The sequence below is a fragment of the Pleurodeles waltl genome, chromosome 2_2, assembly GCF_031143425.1.
Source record: "Pleurodeles waltl isolate 20211129_DDA chromosome 2_2, aPleWal1.hap1.20221129, whole genome shotgun sequence".
In the NCBI taxonomy this organism is placed as follows: domain Eukaryota; kingdom Metazoa; phylum Chordata; class Amphibia; order Caudata; family Salamandridae; genus Pleurodeles; species Pleurodeles waltl.
This window is the reverse complement of record NC_090439.1, coordinates 488,555,514-488,571,388: the sequence shown is the minus strand read 5'-3', so window position 1 is coordinate 488,571,388 and position 15,875 is coordinate 488,555,514.

Sequence of the window (15,875 nt, the reverse complement as noted above, 5' to 3'; positions counted from 1 at the left end):
TGTCACAGATGTGGGTCCCAACGTGTGTCATCTGCTTAGATTCCTCATGGACTAGAGCTGTGTGACATAGGTATGTTGACATTACTATTTCAAGAACATTTTGTCACTGTAATTGCAAATACACTATTTCGAAACCACAGACAGACTCCAGATCATTTCGTGCTTTAAGTGTGTTTATTTAAATGCAAAATATTGGAGGGGAAGTTAAATGGTGAGGGGTGATGGCGGAGGAGTGTCCATGGCAGAGTCCAGTCTATTAGTCTCACTTGTGCATTGCCCATATGGGCATAGGAAGTGGAGCTGGGGCAGTTTAATTATGGACAGGGTGACAAAGTGGGACAGTGGGATGACAATCAGGGTGATCTCATTTCTTGGTGGGGGTCTTGGCATCGTGCTCTGTCTTGTTCCTGGATCTCAGGGACCATTTGCGGGGTGGTTCTCCCTCTGCAGGGGCTGGGGTGCTGGTGTGGTGGTCCTGTGGTGGGGCGTCCTGTCCACTAGCGCCGGCGGAGGTGGTGGACAGTTCACCGTCCATGCTAGTGTCAGGGGCCCCTTGGAGTGCCACAGTGTCCCTCCTGGTGATAAGTAGTTCCTTCAGCAACCCTACGATGGTGCCCAGGGCGGAGCTGATGGTTCTGAGTTCCTCCCTGAAGCCCATATACTGTTCCTCCTGCATGCGCTGGGTCTCCTGAAACTTGGCCAGTACCGTTGCCATCGTCTCCTGGGAGTGGTGGTATGCTCCCATGATGGAGGAGAGGGCCTCGTGGAGAGTGGGTTCCCTTGGCCTGTCCGCCCCCTGTCGCACGGCAGCCCTCCCAGTTCCCCTGTGTTCATGGGCCTCCGTCCCCTGGACCGTGTGCCCACTGCCACTGCCCCCAGGTCCCTGTTGTTGTTGCGGTGGTGGGTTATCCTGGGTTCCCTGTAGTGGTGGACACACAGCTGATTGTCCTGGGGACGGAGGGGTGGGCCCGCTGGGTGGGTGCTGTGCTGGTGTTTCCAGAGGGGGGAAGGTCTGTGGTGGCCTGTGCATGTGTGAGGGGAACCGACTGTCCAGAGGTCCCCGATGGTCCGGGCTGGTCATCTAGATCCAGTTGGACAGAGCTGCTGTCATCACTGTGGGCCTCTTCTGTGGGTGGAGTGGACATGTCTGGACCCTCCTGTCTGGTGACGTTGGGTAGTGGTCCTGCAGGGGTGGAATGGCATGATTATTGCATCTGTGTGTGGCATGGTGTGCAATGGGTGGGTGACCGTGTACCCCAGTGCTAGCATTACTGTGTGGGAACTTGTGTGGTGATGGTTTAGGGGGTTGTATGGGTATGTGCAGTGGGCATGCTTTAGTGACGGGTGTCCATGCTTTGTTGTTGCATGCAGGGCTTGGTGTTGGGATGTGTGGTTTGTGATATTGGTACATTTGTGAGGAGTTGGAGTGATAGGGGTGAGGGCGAGGGTGGGGGTATGTGATTGCATGCAGGTAGGGTGGGGGATGTAATAGTTAAGATTTGACTTACCAGAGTCCATTTCTCCACCAACTCCTGCGAGGCCCTCAGGATGCAGAATCGCCAAGACCTGCTCCTCCCATGTTGTTAGTTGTGGGGGAGGAAGTAGGGATCCGCCGCCAGTCCGCTGAACCACCAGGTGGTGTCTTGAGACCACGGAATGCACCTTCTCCCGTAGGTCGTTCCACCTTTTCCTGATGTCCTCCCGATTTCTTGGGTGTTGTCCCACTGCGTTGACCCTGTCGACTATTCTTCGCCATAGCTCCATCTTCCTTGCAATTGAGGTGTGCTGAACCTGTGATCCAAATAGCTGTGGCTCTACCCGGACAATTTCCTCCACCATGACCCTGAGCTCCTCGTCAGAGAACCTGGGGTGTCTTTGCCGTGCCATGGGGTGGTGTGGGTGATGTGTGGGGTGGTGTGTGTGGTGTAGTGGTGTGTTGTGTGAGGTGCGTGGAAGTTGTGTGGGTGATGGTGTTATGTGCCTGTGGATGCTGTTGTACTTGCTGGTGGTGGCTCTCTCTGTGCTTCGTTCTCAATTTTTGGTAGTGGGGGTTTGTGTGTGATGTGGCTGTGTGTTTTATATAGTATTGGGCGTGTGAGAGTGGTGTGTATTTTGAATTGTCCAATGTGGCAGTGTTTTGTAAGAGTTTGTGTATTTTGAGAGCGGTGGTGTGTACCGCCAATGTAACACCGCAGTTGAAAGACCGCCGTGTGGATTCGTGTGTTGTGATAGTGTGGGCGTATTTCTGTTAGCGTGACGGTGAAGGTTTTGTTATCGCCAGTTTATCACTGACCTTTGGTGTGGCAGACTTGCATGGGTGTCTGAATTTTGTCGGGTTCCGAGATGTGGGTCATAATAGCTGTGGCGGAATTCCGCAGCCGCGGCGGTGTGTTGGCGGTCTTCTGCACGGCGGTAAGCGGCTTTTACCGCCAATGTTGTAATGACCGCCAGAGACACTTCTACTTTTAGTGAAATGTTCAGAAACCCTCTATATGTGCAGCATTATCTAAGGCAATTGTAGATACAGTCCATTCACCTGTGTTAACTAACAGAGGCACCAAGACACACAGGCTAGTAGGGAACCGAATTTAGTCATCTATGCAGAGAAATACTGCTTTAATCATGGTTGAGGCCTACTAGTGCAGAGTCTGTGTGTGATCTGTCACTTAATATTGACATTGGCCTGCTCTATCAATGGCAAGAGCAGACACACTAAAATACACCTGTGTTCTCTAACAGAGGCACTGGGATATTTGTTCAGTTATCTCCTGGTGCAACTACAGGTGGACACCTAGATTTAGTTGAATAGTTAGGAAATTTGGGACACAATCTACTCTTGTATGCAGGGAATTACTGCTTCATTGATCGGTGACCACTTCTAGTGCAGATCCTGGATGTGGTCTGTCACTGCTTTACTCAAGTTGGTGTCTGAAAGTCCTTTGTCAAGAGAAACAGACTAAAATATAAACTCAATAAATAAGACAACCTTATTTTTGCTATTATAATCAAGGGCGGCTCCTCCGCTATGGCGGCAGAGCGTCACCCCTCCCCCCAGAATCAGCAGCTACAAAACAGTTACCAGAAAATGATAATAAACCATGTTTATTATTGTTTTCTTGTAAAAGGGATGGGGCCACTGGCAATGGCAGGGACGAAGGGGGAGTGCACAGCACTCCCCTCAGTTTGCATGTATGTTTGGCTTGCTGGCTCGGGCGGCCAAACACATATGCGCTCTAGGCTCTCTCTAACTTGGCACTGCGTTGCTTGGTTGGAGACAGCAGGCAGAGACTGTCATACTGCCTTGGAGTGCCCTGGCTGGGTGCTCCGTCCAATCCCAAAGCTGCTTTCATACTGCTAGCAGCATGAAAGCAGCATTATTATTGGACGCAGGGCAGGCTGGGAGCTTGGTCCTGCAGTGGAGGACCGAGGAGTGGATCAGAGTGGTGTGGCGAGAAAGGTACTTTTTTAAAATTATATATTTTTTTGTCATCCCCTCCACCTCTTCGTCATTCACCGTGCTGCCCCACCCCTTTTAACTCCCACAGGCTGCCACTGATTATAATAAGACAACTGTTTATATTAATACTTATCTGTTTAGAATGGTTAATGTGAAAAACATAATTCATAGAAAAATATTATTTTTTTGTTTATTTTCAGATATCAGTTTTTTCTGAACTACACACATACTTACAATGCTGTTAAAAAGTCAGAGAAGAAAGACACAAAGACAACAATACCACCTCCTCACAATTAAGAAACAAAACAAGCAAAATGCAGAAAAGGTAGCAAAACAAGAGCTGCTGGTACGAGAACAAAGGCATTTTTTCTTAAAATAGTTTATGGTCAACTTAAAAGACAGCAAAATGAAGTTTATAAGAAACAGAGTTTTACATCAACTAAGAAAGGAAGAAAGGTACATGATATGGCAAAAAAAAGTCCTACAATGGAGCACATAGTTTGACTAGAAGGCAGCGCCAGTTCAAGGAAATAAGAGTTAACATGTTCCATAGCAGAGTAATCTGGAATCTAATGAGAATTATGAAGAAATATAAAAGGAGAGCTGTCAGACGCAAGGAACGTGTTGAGAGTATAGTTGAAAAGGTCGTTGCTCTAAAGAGGAAGCTGTTTGTTTTGATTGAAAATAGAATGAACATACTAGATAAAATAATGTTGAGTATGAAGAAAAAAAGCCAAAAGAAAATACTTACAAACAGAACTAACTTGGCAAAGTTTTTAGTGGGGAATCGAGACAGACTTCTAATACTGAGGATTTCTTTAATGAAGAAAGCTACTTGCAAGAGAACAGACTAATATATGCAGTTTATGAATGTGGATGGTGTTACGAGATTAAAGATGGTTCTTCTATTGAAAAAGAGGTTATAGTACCTAGAAATGTAGAGGAAGTCAAAGCTGAAGAGGTTCAGATAAGGCACAGGCAGGTCCCCGTATAAAAGTGGAACTGTAGTAGTATTTGTAGTGTTCATCTGCAATCAATTGACACAGTCAGAAATCTCCTACATATCTTTTCATACAAAAGTCTTAAACAGAACATTTCCATTTTACGAGGACTAGATCCATGCAGAGTAAGAAAATATACAAATCTATAGGGACATTCACTAGCATGTTTATCAAAGAAAGTGTGCCAAAGCACCTTTCACCATTTTAGAATGTTAGCTGTACATCACTCGCAAATGCAAACTTTAGTTAGGAGGCTTTATCATGTGAAGAGTCCTGCACTATGTTTAGGAGAAATTAAGAGAGTTCTTTTGCATGGAACAGTGGCAGAGGTAGAAAAAGTTTGCGATGATATGCAGTTTTGTGTCTTTGGACCTGAAAGGAGTGCAGAGAAAATGAACACTTTGAATCTGGAAGTGTAGCCGAACAGGGTATAGGTAGTATTTTTGATAACTTTAATGAAGATATTATAAAGTTTTTAAAAAATTCTGTTCCAAGAAACTGGACTATGTTTGTATATGTTGTTGATGCACTCACTACAAAAGTCCAAATCGTTATGTTATTGTATCTTTAAAAACTGAAGAAGACAACAGAGATAAGTGATGAGAATTTGTAGCTAATTTATTTGTAGAGGAACGGTTTGATTTTTGTACACAACAACATTTATGTAAGTATTGTTATAATAAATTAGAGGACAATAAAATGCCAGCTAGAGCAGTGTATAACAAGTTAGGACTAGTTTCTATTTTACCAGAACTACAAGACCTAAATGTTTATAAGTCTATGCTTGCACAATGTGTACATCCTTTTCGAATGATCATATGGAAGGAGCCAAAGAAAGGAAAGGTTCCACCAACTAAGCTGCAGGACAATCTAAAAGGCAGAGTTGTTTACTTGCCATTAGATTTTAAGTAGAATGTTGAAACTGTAGGTGTGAAAAGAGAGTTGGAAGAAGGACTTGTAATTCTAGTCAATGGTGTACCTACCAAAAGAAACAAGATATGGAAAGCATTAGTAGGTGTTAGAAAAGTAAAATAAAACAACATTATGGCGGTCATTCTGACCGTGGCGGGCGGCAGTAGCCGCCTGCCATGCGGTCACCGCCATTTGGCCGCTCCGCGGTCAAAAGACCGCGGTGGCCACTCTGGCTTTCCCGCTGGGCCGGCGGGCGCCCGCCAAAGGAGCGCCCGCCGGCCCAGCGGGAAAGGCCCTGCAACATAGAAGCCGGCTCCGAATGGAGCCGGCGGTGTTGCAGGGGTGCGACGGGTGCAGTTGCACCCGTCGCGATTTTCACTGTCTGCTAAGCAGACAGTGAAAATCATGCTGGGGCCCTGTTAGGGGGCCCCACGACACCCGTTCCCACTATCCTGTTCCTGGCGGTAAAAACCGCCAGAAACAGGATGGCGGGAAGGGGGTCGGAATCTCCATGGAGATTCAGCCCAGACAGGGGAAATCCTGCGGGAAACCGCCGTATCCCCTTTTCTGACCGCGGCTTTACCGCCGCGGTCAGAATGGGCAGGGAAGCACCGCCAGCCTGTTGGCGGTGCTTCTGTGGTCATCCACCCTGGCGGTCGATGAACGCCAGGGTTGGAATAACCCCCTATATCTTGAACAAAATAACATTTACTTTAGAAATGTGGATGTTCTGAAAGATATTTCAAATATGGAGGATGATATACTACCATCAATAAGCCAAATTGAAAAGGTGGATCAAACAAGAATGGAAGAAATGTATTAACAGTACAGTATTCATCTTCTACATACTAAAGTGATTATTGGAGATGCTATTGAACTGTTTCAAATGAAAGAAGCAAAAAGAGCTCCATTAAGTGTGTGGACGAAAAGCTTAGAAACTTGTTGCTTTGCACATCTCTTTCCTACTGGAGTGGACAGTGGGTATGATGACCGGCCTGTACAAATACCAGAAGCTGAATACAGATCAACTATACTATATTCAGAGGACTCTAGATTTCACCAGTGCATTCCTTATATATTTCATCTACTGTTTGAGAGTGACTTGTCTGGCTCATCCTATGCAGTAAATCACATTCTCAAACCAGGGTTAAATCTGCTAAATCTATCAGCAATGGAATTTGTTGATAAAGTACATGGAAAAGATGAAAACCTTCAATACAACCTAATCAATTTGATGGCATGTCAATGTGATACAATTGAGTATTGGTATCATCGCCGTGGTGGGTTGAAATGCATGTTGAGAAATCTAGGATCAGCCTAATTAGTTTGTGACACTCAGTTGTGCTGCGTATGCATGGGATGACCTCCTTAAATTCTTACGAGAGGCAAACTCTCTATATCTATAAAAGATATAAACCTAAAAACACCAGGATAACTCTGTTCATTGGATCCTACACACGTTTGCAGATATTTTAATTACCGATTTCGAGAAATGATGGCTTTCATCTGCAACAAAAGTAATCCTCCACTTGGCGAAGGGACTGATTTATTTTGGCACAAAGAGTGCCAAGCTAGAGATGCTCCACATTTCACATGCTGTTATTGGTAAAAGATGCCCCAAAGTTCCGAACAGATACTGATGATTCCGTGTTGTCTTTCACAGAACAGTATGTCACATGTACCATACCAAAAGAAACTTCTGAGTAGGGATTAAGACAACAATCTCAAAGGTAAATACTGCCATCAAAATTACAAAAGCAAATATTTATACAAGATATTTTTGGGGATTCCCACCTCCTGTGATCTCAGAAGGAAGAATGAGTAGCTTTTTGTCTGCTTTGAGACACACCTTGACATGAGAATCACCGAAAAATACATGCAACCTCAGAAGAACAGAAGCTTCACAATATATAAATGACTACAACCCTGTTATTTTAAAGATGTGGAATGCAAATATGGATATACAATTTGTTGCAGATAATTTTATCACTGTAGCTCCCTACATGAATTCATATATAGCAAAGCCAGAAAAGAAAGAGATGTGGGAGGAGATTTCAGCAGACAAGACTCTTACCAAGAAATTGTACAGTTTTAGTTTGAAAATACTTTTGCCCAGGGAAATGACATCTTATAAATGTACAGATAGTTTGAGCTCAGCAAGTTTGTTCTCCAAGTCTTGAGGAATCGTGTGGGTAAACCTTTCAAACACTCCCAATAGAGTATTGAGGGAGGTATTTTCCAGAAATACAGTACCATGCAGAATTTGATCCTGAGAGTACAGTTATTCTAAAGAGTAATATGCTGAACACAAACTACACAAGAAGGAGTCCTCATCTTGAAAACATGTGTCTGTATGAAGTATCTCAGCATCACACATGTAGAACTAGTGCAACTGAAAACATAGAAGGAATATTTGCAGTCTCTAGATGTGATGGTTGTTTGGAAAGACACAACAAAGGAAATCTAATTAATCACAGGAAGCTTAGTTGCCAAACTACAGACAGAAGATAATATTTCTACTTGGCTCTTTTGCAACTGCTCAAACCATGGCAAACTAAATCAGAACACTATGACTGTTATGAAGATTCATTCAATGCTGTAAAAGACAGTATTTAGTGTTATGTCTTTCCAACATACTTACAGATGTTGAAAGATGAGATTGAACAGGAAGAAACCATTGCTACTGTCGTAGCCAGGGAGAGTTTGCAAAGCAGCCAAGTCAAGATCCTCTTGGAGAACCAGTAATTCAAAATGAAGCAGTTATATGTTTGAAAGTGATGGAGATTGCCATGCAGCAGGCAAGAGAGGAAACTGTGGATTTAGAATGGTTAGTGGAACAACTTATTAATGAACAAAGAGAAACTTACAAAAAAGTGAAAACTAAAATAGAGAATGGATTATTCTATAAGAAAAAATGATGTCAATGTTCTATGTATAAACCTATATTACTGTACATCCGAGGACAAGCTGGCACTTGCAAAAGCTTCATAATTAAAGTTCTCTCCAGTTATCTATAGAAGACTACAAATTCTCATTTGTCATGTGTAGTTACAGTACCAACAGGACTGGCTGCACATAATAATAAAGGAACTACTCTAAGTCGACTACTAATGTTACCAGTAAACATGACAATAAACTGGAATAGCAGTAATTAACTGGTGACCCTTGCCATGAAGTATCAAGAGCTATAAAAATGACCGATCTCATTATTGATGAAATGAGCATAGTATCAAACATAATGCTTGATTTCATACACATAAGGATGCAGCAGATTTTGAGAACAAACTATGAAGTACTAATTGGAGGAAAGCATTTAATTGTCTTTGGAGACCTACTCCAACTTACTCCTGTAAAAGGACAACCAATTTTCAAAACTCCTTTGCATAATGAAACAAGAAATGCCCTAGAAAGTATTGCCAATGTGAACATTTGGTTACATTTTGAGTACAAAGAAAGAGTAAAAATCATGAACCAATCCTCTGATATGGAGTATGGAGAGATGCTGAAAGGCTTTAGAGTAGGAGTTCTCACAAAATTGAGGAAACGTGTTTTGGAAAGTCAACTAATCAAGAGTCTATTCCCATTTGATATAACTGCCCCAGAACAAATGTTCAATTTAATTAAAGAAGAGAAATCTATAATTTGTTTAAGGCCAACACTCCAAGAGTGCTTAAACTTCAATGACAGATAAACTACAAGCAAAATTTGTTACTTTAGAGAAATCAGTATCGAAAACTGAAGGATTAGAAAAGCGCTTACGTGTCTGTAAAAACTGTCAAGTTATTTTACTGCGCAATTTAAATGTTGAGGAACGCTTATTAAATGGTGTCATGTATAAAGTTATTGATTTCATAAATTTTCCAAATACAAACAAGGTAGAGTATTTGGCTATAAAATTTGATCAGTTCGATGATGTAAAGAAGATTGGCCGCTGTATTGCACCTTTTTTGCTTGTAAATGACAACAGTTTCCTCTCTCTTTAGCATATGCAGTAACCATCCACAAATCACAAGGTTTAAGTATAGATGCAGCTTTGGTTAATGTTGGACATTCTGTATTCAAAGAAGGAATGTCATATGTAGCATTGTCGCGAATTAGAATCTTTTCCGGGTTGTTTTTGATTGACTTTAATGAGAGCAAAATCAGTGCTGATGTAAACTGTGTAAAAGAGTACAATTGCTTAAGAATTCTATGCACTCCTCATTTAGGAAGATTACAAAACATTCTATGGACCCTCAAGAAAAGAAAGGACAAAAGGACAACACAGAGACTGCTAGGAGGAGACAACTGGAAAATGACAGTGGAATTGTAGGTTATCAGTTAGAGTTCAGTTTAGGTGTCAACTGCTATTCAAATGTCATTATCAATGTACTATTCCATTTACCCCAAATAGTAAACAAAATGGAACAAAGGTAAGATAAGAGAATGTCTTCAGCACTATATAATTTGCTGAAATGTTTAATAACTGACAAAGGTATAATACATTCTGCAACAAGGATTTAAGATCTTGTAGAGGCATCTACTGGACCTATAATGTTTACTCTCAACACTCAGCAAGACACACAGGAATTTATTATGGTCATGCTTGGAGTCTTAGAACAAGAAGAAGTAAATATTGATGATCTTTCGGGACTCAGTTACAAATGGGCCCATGACTGTGGAGACTACTCTTTTACATCTAGCACTAAAATTAACTCTGAAAAATGTTTCTACTTAACATTACCAGTTTGTAAAAGTGAACCCTTTGATAAATTGTACAGAAATGGTAACCAATATATGACCTGCCCTGAACTGCAGATTTGACCTCCTCTCTACACTCTTTCTATAAATGTTACAACAGTGCAGAGCAGATGGTACCAAATTGGTAATTCAAATTGCAAACTTCAAAGGTGGACAAATATCATTTTCAGGAAGAACTTTTACTACTTTGGCTATCATCTTTAATGAAGGACTTAATACAAACTCTGGACATTGTACAGTGTACTTAAAAAGCAAAAGTGGATGGACAGAATGCAATGACCTCGACCTAAAAAAGCAATGAAAACCTCCCTTCAAACTACCAAACTCATATCTTCTCTTTCTTCAACCAAAGTTCTGAGGAAAAATGACAATTAAAAACGTGGCTCACAGTGTTTCTTCTATATGGATCATCTGTTTTTAGACATTATTTGGCCTATGATGAGTAATGTCTTTCAAAAAAGGTATTCAAATATCGAGTCCTTTTATTGTTCTAGAAAAACATAATAGAACACGTCAATACAACACTCTCTAATTAAAGTCTGAAACTAGAAGGATAGATTCGAATTACTCTGGCTCAATTTGAAACAATAAAATTCATTAAAAACTAAAAAAGTCCCCTTTTGTTTCCACAACCAAACTCCTATATCCTAAATGAGGAAAACAACTACTGTATGGGATTTTGTGCACACAGATCATCAACAGTATAAACATCATTTGTCCTACAAGGGAGGATGTTTTCAAATGGATCTTTAAAAAGACTTCACATTTATTTCTGATATTGCCCCAGATATAATTATTGAAGAAAAAAATTAACACATTCTTGTTTAGATTACTGTAGTTACTAGAGAGAAAGCCCCTAATTAATGAAATGTAGTGAGCGCAATTTCTTATTTGTAGTGATCTACTGTGCAGATTTGTTGTTTTTTTTACAATCCATTGATTATATTTACCCCAGTGTTCTAATATGATGCTTAATACAAACTATTGTTTATGGTGGAGAAGTATAAAAGCTGGGAAAATTATATTTTTACTACATTGTAATACAGTCTTACAGCATACGCTATGACTTTAACTAGTGTCATGTTTGTGTACCTTTGAAGATTAAATACTAATATATCTTCATCCATTTTTGTTTCCTTTTAAATTGTGACTGCAGTTGAACAACATTATATGAAAGTATTCTACCATAGACATTTTAGTTAAAGACATCCATGGAGAGTGGTTTTATTTGGAAACTGTTCTTGCCATACCTTTTCATTAGTTTCCTCTACATCCTATATACATTTTCTGTATAATACCACCAATTTTCAGCCTTTCCTACACCCAGTTACTCAGTCATTCAAGCACTTGTTTAGGCAGACACACAGATATGTGTATGAGTGAGTGATTGAGTGTAAGAGTGCAATTAAGGATAAGCAAGTGAACGTATGGGTGGTGTATGGAAGATTCAGTGAGGATATGAATGTATCTATGTGTGAGTGATTGAGTGCATGAGTGCATGCATCACTGGTTCGCTGACTGCATGAGTTGTGTAATGGTGATTAACTGAAAGTATGACTTTGTCTATGGGTTAGTAAGTGAGTGCATGAACTGTGTATGGGTGCCTAAATGACAACATAAGTGTATGTGAATGAAGCAGTGACTGCCTGTATACTGGGTGTGTGGCTGATTGAGTAGTACTGTGAGTGGCTGTATGGGTGAGTGGTTACTAGTGTATTTTGCTGTATGACTGAATTAGTAACTGTATAAGTGGCTGTGTGTGTTTCTGAGTGGATGTATCAGTAGTTGAATCAGTCACTAGTTGGTTGTGTGAGTGCCTGCATTGATGAATAACTGAGTGTATCATTGCATGCATTGGTGACTAAGCAGGTGTGAGAGTGAGTATCTATGTGAGTGAGTAGATTTGTGAGGGGATGTACCAGTGACTGAGGGATTTTGTTAGTGAATTATGAGTGAGTATATGGAGTGTCAGTAGTTCTTTTACAAAAGAACCCCCTCATTTTGATCCTTTCTGATTAAATGTTTCATGTTTTACCTGTTTTATTCAATCAAGAACCCTCTAGTTGTTCTTTAGAACAATCTGGGAGGGCGCAGTAGAACACAAAATATTCAACCGACAGGCTTCTCCTGTTCAAAGTTCATGTTTTATTGAGAATGTCAAATTTCATTCTCATTTTGCAGAGAAAGACAGTGTGAATTTACAGAAAATATGCTCTCTTTTAGCTTTAAAAGCACCTTCCATAACCTCTATGGGAAAATCATGAGAAAATATTTTTTTCTCATACATGATTCATGAAATACCAGCAGGGTAAAATCACATTGGAACACCCCATAATTCCTAAAATTAGTTTGTTACCATCAGCAAATCATTTATATTGTAACTAAAAATCGGTATCACCCTTTAGACGTTCTCTTTTTTGTAACCCACAAAAATTGCCATTCACTGCAATGCACTTCAAGGGTTATCATGTCTTTTGGTCCCAAGTTGGCTGCCATCAATTTCTGGTCTCATTTACCTATACAGCCCCTCAGAGAAATAGTTGGTTAATGGCAGTGCCATTCATATATGTACACTCACTCATAAACTGCTCAAACACCCTCTCAGTTACTAATACAGCAACTCATCCACTAACTCACCGATACAGCAATACACAAGGATTCACTCAACAATATAGCCACTCACACAACCACTGACTTTGCCATACAGCCACTCACTCAAGCAAATACCTACTTACTCAGGTACTATATCACCCATACAGCCATGCATGCACTCTCTTACTCACTCATAGAACCACTCATACAGTCACTCACTCATACAGGCATTCACACACCCACTCACTCACTCATACAGTTACTAAAACTACCAATCACTCACTTGCTATGCCACTGGGACTAGCGGTCACCCACCCATAGAGCTAGTGAAATACACACTCTCTTATATAGGTACTCACACAACCATTCATTCACCTATACAGGCCTTCGTGACCCACTTATGCACATATACACTCACTCACACAACTGGTCACCTACCCTACAGTCACTGACAAACCCAGTCACTCACTAACACAGCTACTCACACACCCATTCACTCACCCATACACTACTCATATACACACTTACTGACCCATGCAGCCACTTATACGCTTTCACTCACCCATATACCACACAAGCACTGTCTCAGTCACTAATATAGCCACTCACACACCCACTCTCTCACCCATACAGCTACTTACACAGCAGTCACTCACTCATAGAACCATTGACAGAGCCACTCATTCACCCATAGTCTTATACACTCACTCTGCCATATAGCTGCTTACATGGCCAGTAACTCTACCATACAGCTCCTCACAGTAGTAGTCACTAATTCATACAACCACTCTCACTAGTACTCACTCACCCATACATAATTCACCCACTCACTCATAAACAAGTGAACTCAACTCAAGCAATCAATCATACACCACTCAGACACTCACTCATAAACACACTGATGCACTCACTCAATCACCGATACACCACTTGTATACTCACTCATCCATACACATATTCATGTTCTCACTCACTCATCTAGAAACACACTCATACACTCATTTACCACTCATGAACCACTGACACAGTCACTAAGTCATTCATACATCAACTCATACAATCTGTCAATCACTCATACATAACTCCTACATGTAGGAGGCTGGCTGTCTATACAGTGTGCAAAAATGATGTGCACTGTGCAGAGAGTACACACCACGCCACTTTAGTATCCAGAGAAAAAAAGCAGATCACCTAATGCTCTGTTTTTGTGGTAGTGTGGGCGAGCAGTTACGCTAAGCCAGGAGATGTAATAAGCACTTGTTGTACGCACAGTATCAATAAATGTGGAAAAATACTCAGAAAAATACCACTAGACCAATTTATTAAAAAAATCAGATTTTTTTACATTTTTAAGACCAAGATCATCAATATATGTTAAGTCCTACTTTTATTATGATTTTTTAAAGCTTACTTTATAAATGCATATAAAATCAGGAAATGCCCTCACAAATGTCACCTTCTATTTTTAGGTTGAGGTGGACAGAGTTTCCAACGGGCCAGCCGAAGAACATTGGGTAATCCCAGTTCAAGTGGGAGCAGCGGTTGAAGGTCTTGGAGCTGGCACCCAAAGGAGAGGGGTACTACTTGGAAACAGACTGCAAAGATTGGCTTAAAAGTAAGTCTGCTTGGTTCCCTTGGAGGTCAGAAGGTGTTAGGGGCCCCTACAGCACTGCTGGTTGGTCGATGCAAGGGCCAGGGAGGCCGGGTACAGTGCGGATAGGTCACCCAGGAATTGTCCATTTTGGCGCCTTTGAAATCAGGAGCAGACAATTTTGTGGGTGGATTGCACATCAGCAGGGCCATTCTGGGGGGATTTCTCAGGTGTCCTGAAGTCCCCTAAATTTTGCTTGCTTCTGGGCTTTAGGGAATCCAGACTGGACTTTGCTTCTGGGTGTTTAACATTGGGGATGCAGTACCCTGGTATGCCACAGCCCTAGAAAGTGTCAGTGCCATCAAATTTGACACAGTGGCAGGTCTTGTCCTTAAGGGCTGTTGTATGGAATTTGGTTGACTTGCTGGTTCCGGGTCATTGGTCAGCAGCTTTTCACTTTACTGGACTTTGCGGGATCCTTGCCTTCAGGGTGCAGGAGAGTGATACCTTCACTCTGTGGAAGGTTTGTGGCAATTTTCAGAAGGCTGGAGGTGTTCTGGGATTTTGTAGAGTCCTTCAGGTTTCCAAGTGACACCTCAGCGGTGATGGTCGAGTCCTTGGAGCAGCAGACAGGGTTTGGCACCTTTTTCTTTGTGCAGTAGGACTTCAGTTCTCATGCGTTGGGCCTTCTTTGTCCTAGTCTTCTTGTGCCCATTGAATCTGGGGTCTTGATCTAGGGATGCCCCCTGGGCTGCCTACCTTGGGGTAGCTACACCCACTAAGTAACCACTTTCCTATGGGAAGGGGTTGCATCTCTAACCCTGATTGGCTATTGTCCTATCATCCGAGATAGAGGAAAATTGAATGGAGTGGTCTCCTCGTCTGACACACCTAAGGGGTGGTGCGGGCTGAGGATGGCCACTCCTCCTATCCTTGCTAGGGTTTCCTGCCAGTTTTCCCACCTAAAGTGGGTGTAAAACCATTGGGCGGCCATCTGCTGCCAGCAGCAAAGATGGGGGTTAGATTTCAAAGGCAGCAAAGTCTTTGAAGATGACCCCTGGTGCAGGGTGCTTGCCTGGGGGAGTAGGTGTGAAACCTCCGCCCATTGGTTCCTGAGAGCACAGGCTCTCACCCAATGAGTCCAGAATCATGCCTGGTGGTGGCAGGCTGGTTAGGACCAGTCAGCAACCATACCAATGCTGTTAGGTTTTATAGGGGGCAGCTCTGAGGTGCCCTCTTGGTACATGTTATATAAATCCAACACTTGCATCTGTGTGGGTTTATTATTCTGAGTTGTTTGATACCAAACAACCCATGGTTCAGAGAGGCCATTCTGTAGCTAGGGAACTTGTAATGACCAGCGTCTAGCACATGCATTTGCTTTGGCTTCCCTGCACACCTACAAAGAGTTAGCATTATAGTGTACCCTGCCTTAGGGCTGCAAGTCCTGCCAGAGGGGTGACTTACCTATACTGCATGAAGTGTTGGTGGACATGGCACTCTTGGTAAGTGTCAGGTAGTGTTTGCAACTTTGGATACACCTTGTCATGTTCTTACAACGGCAGATTGCATGAAGCCGGTG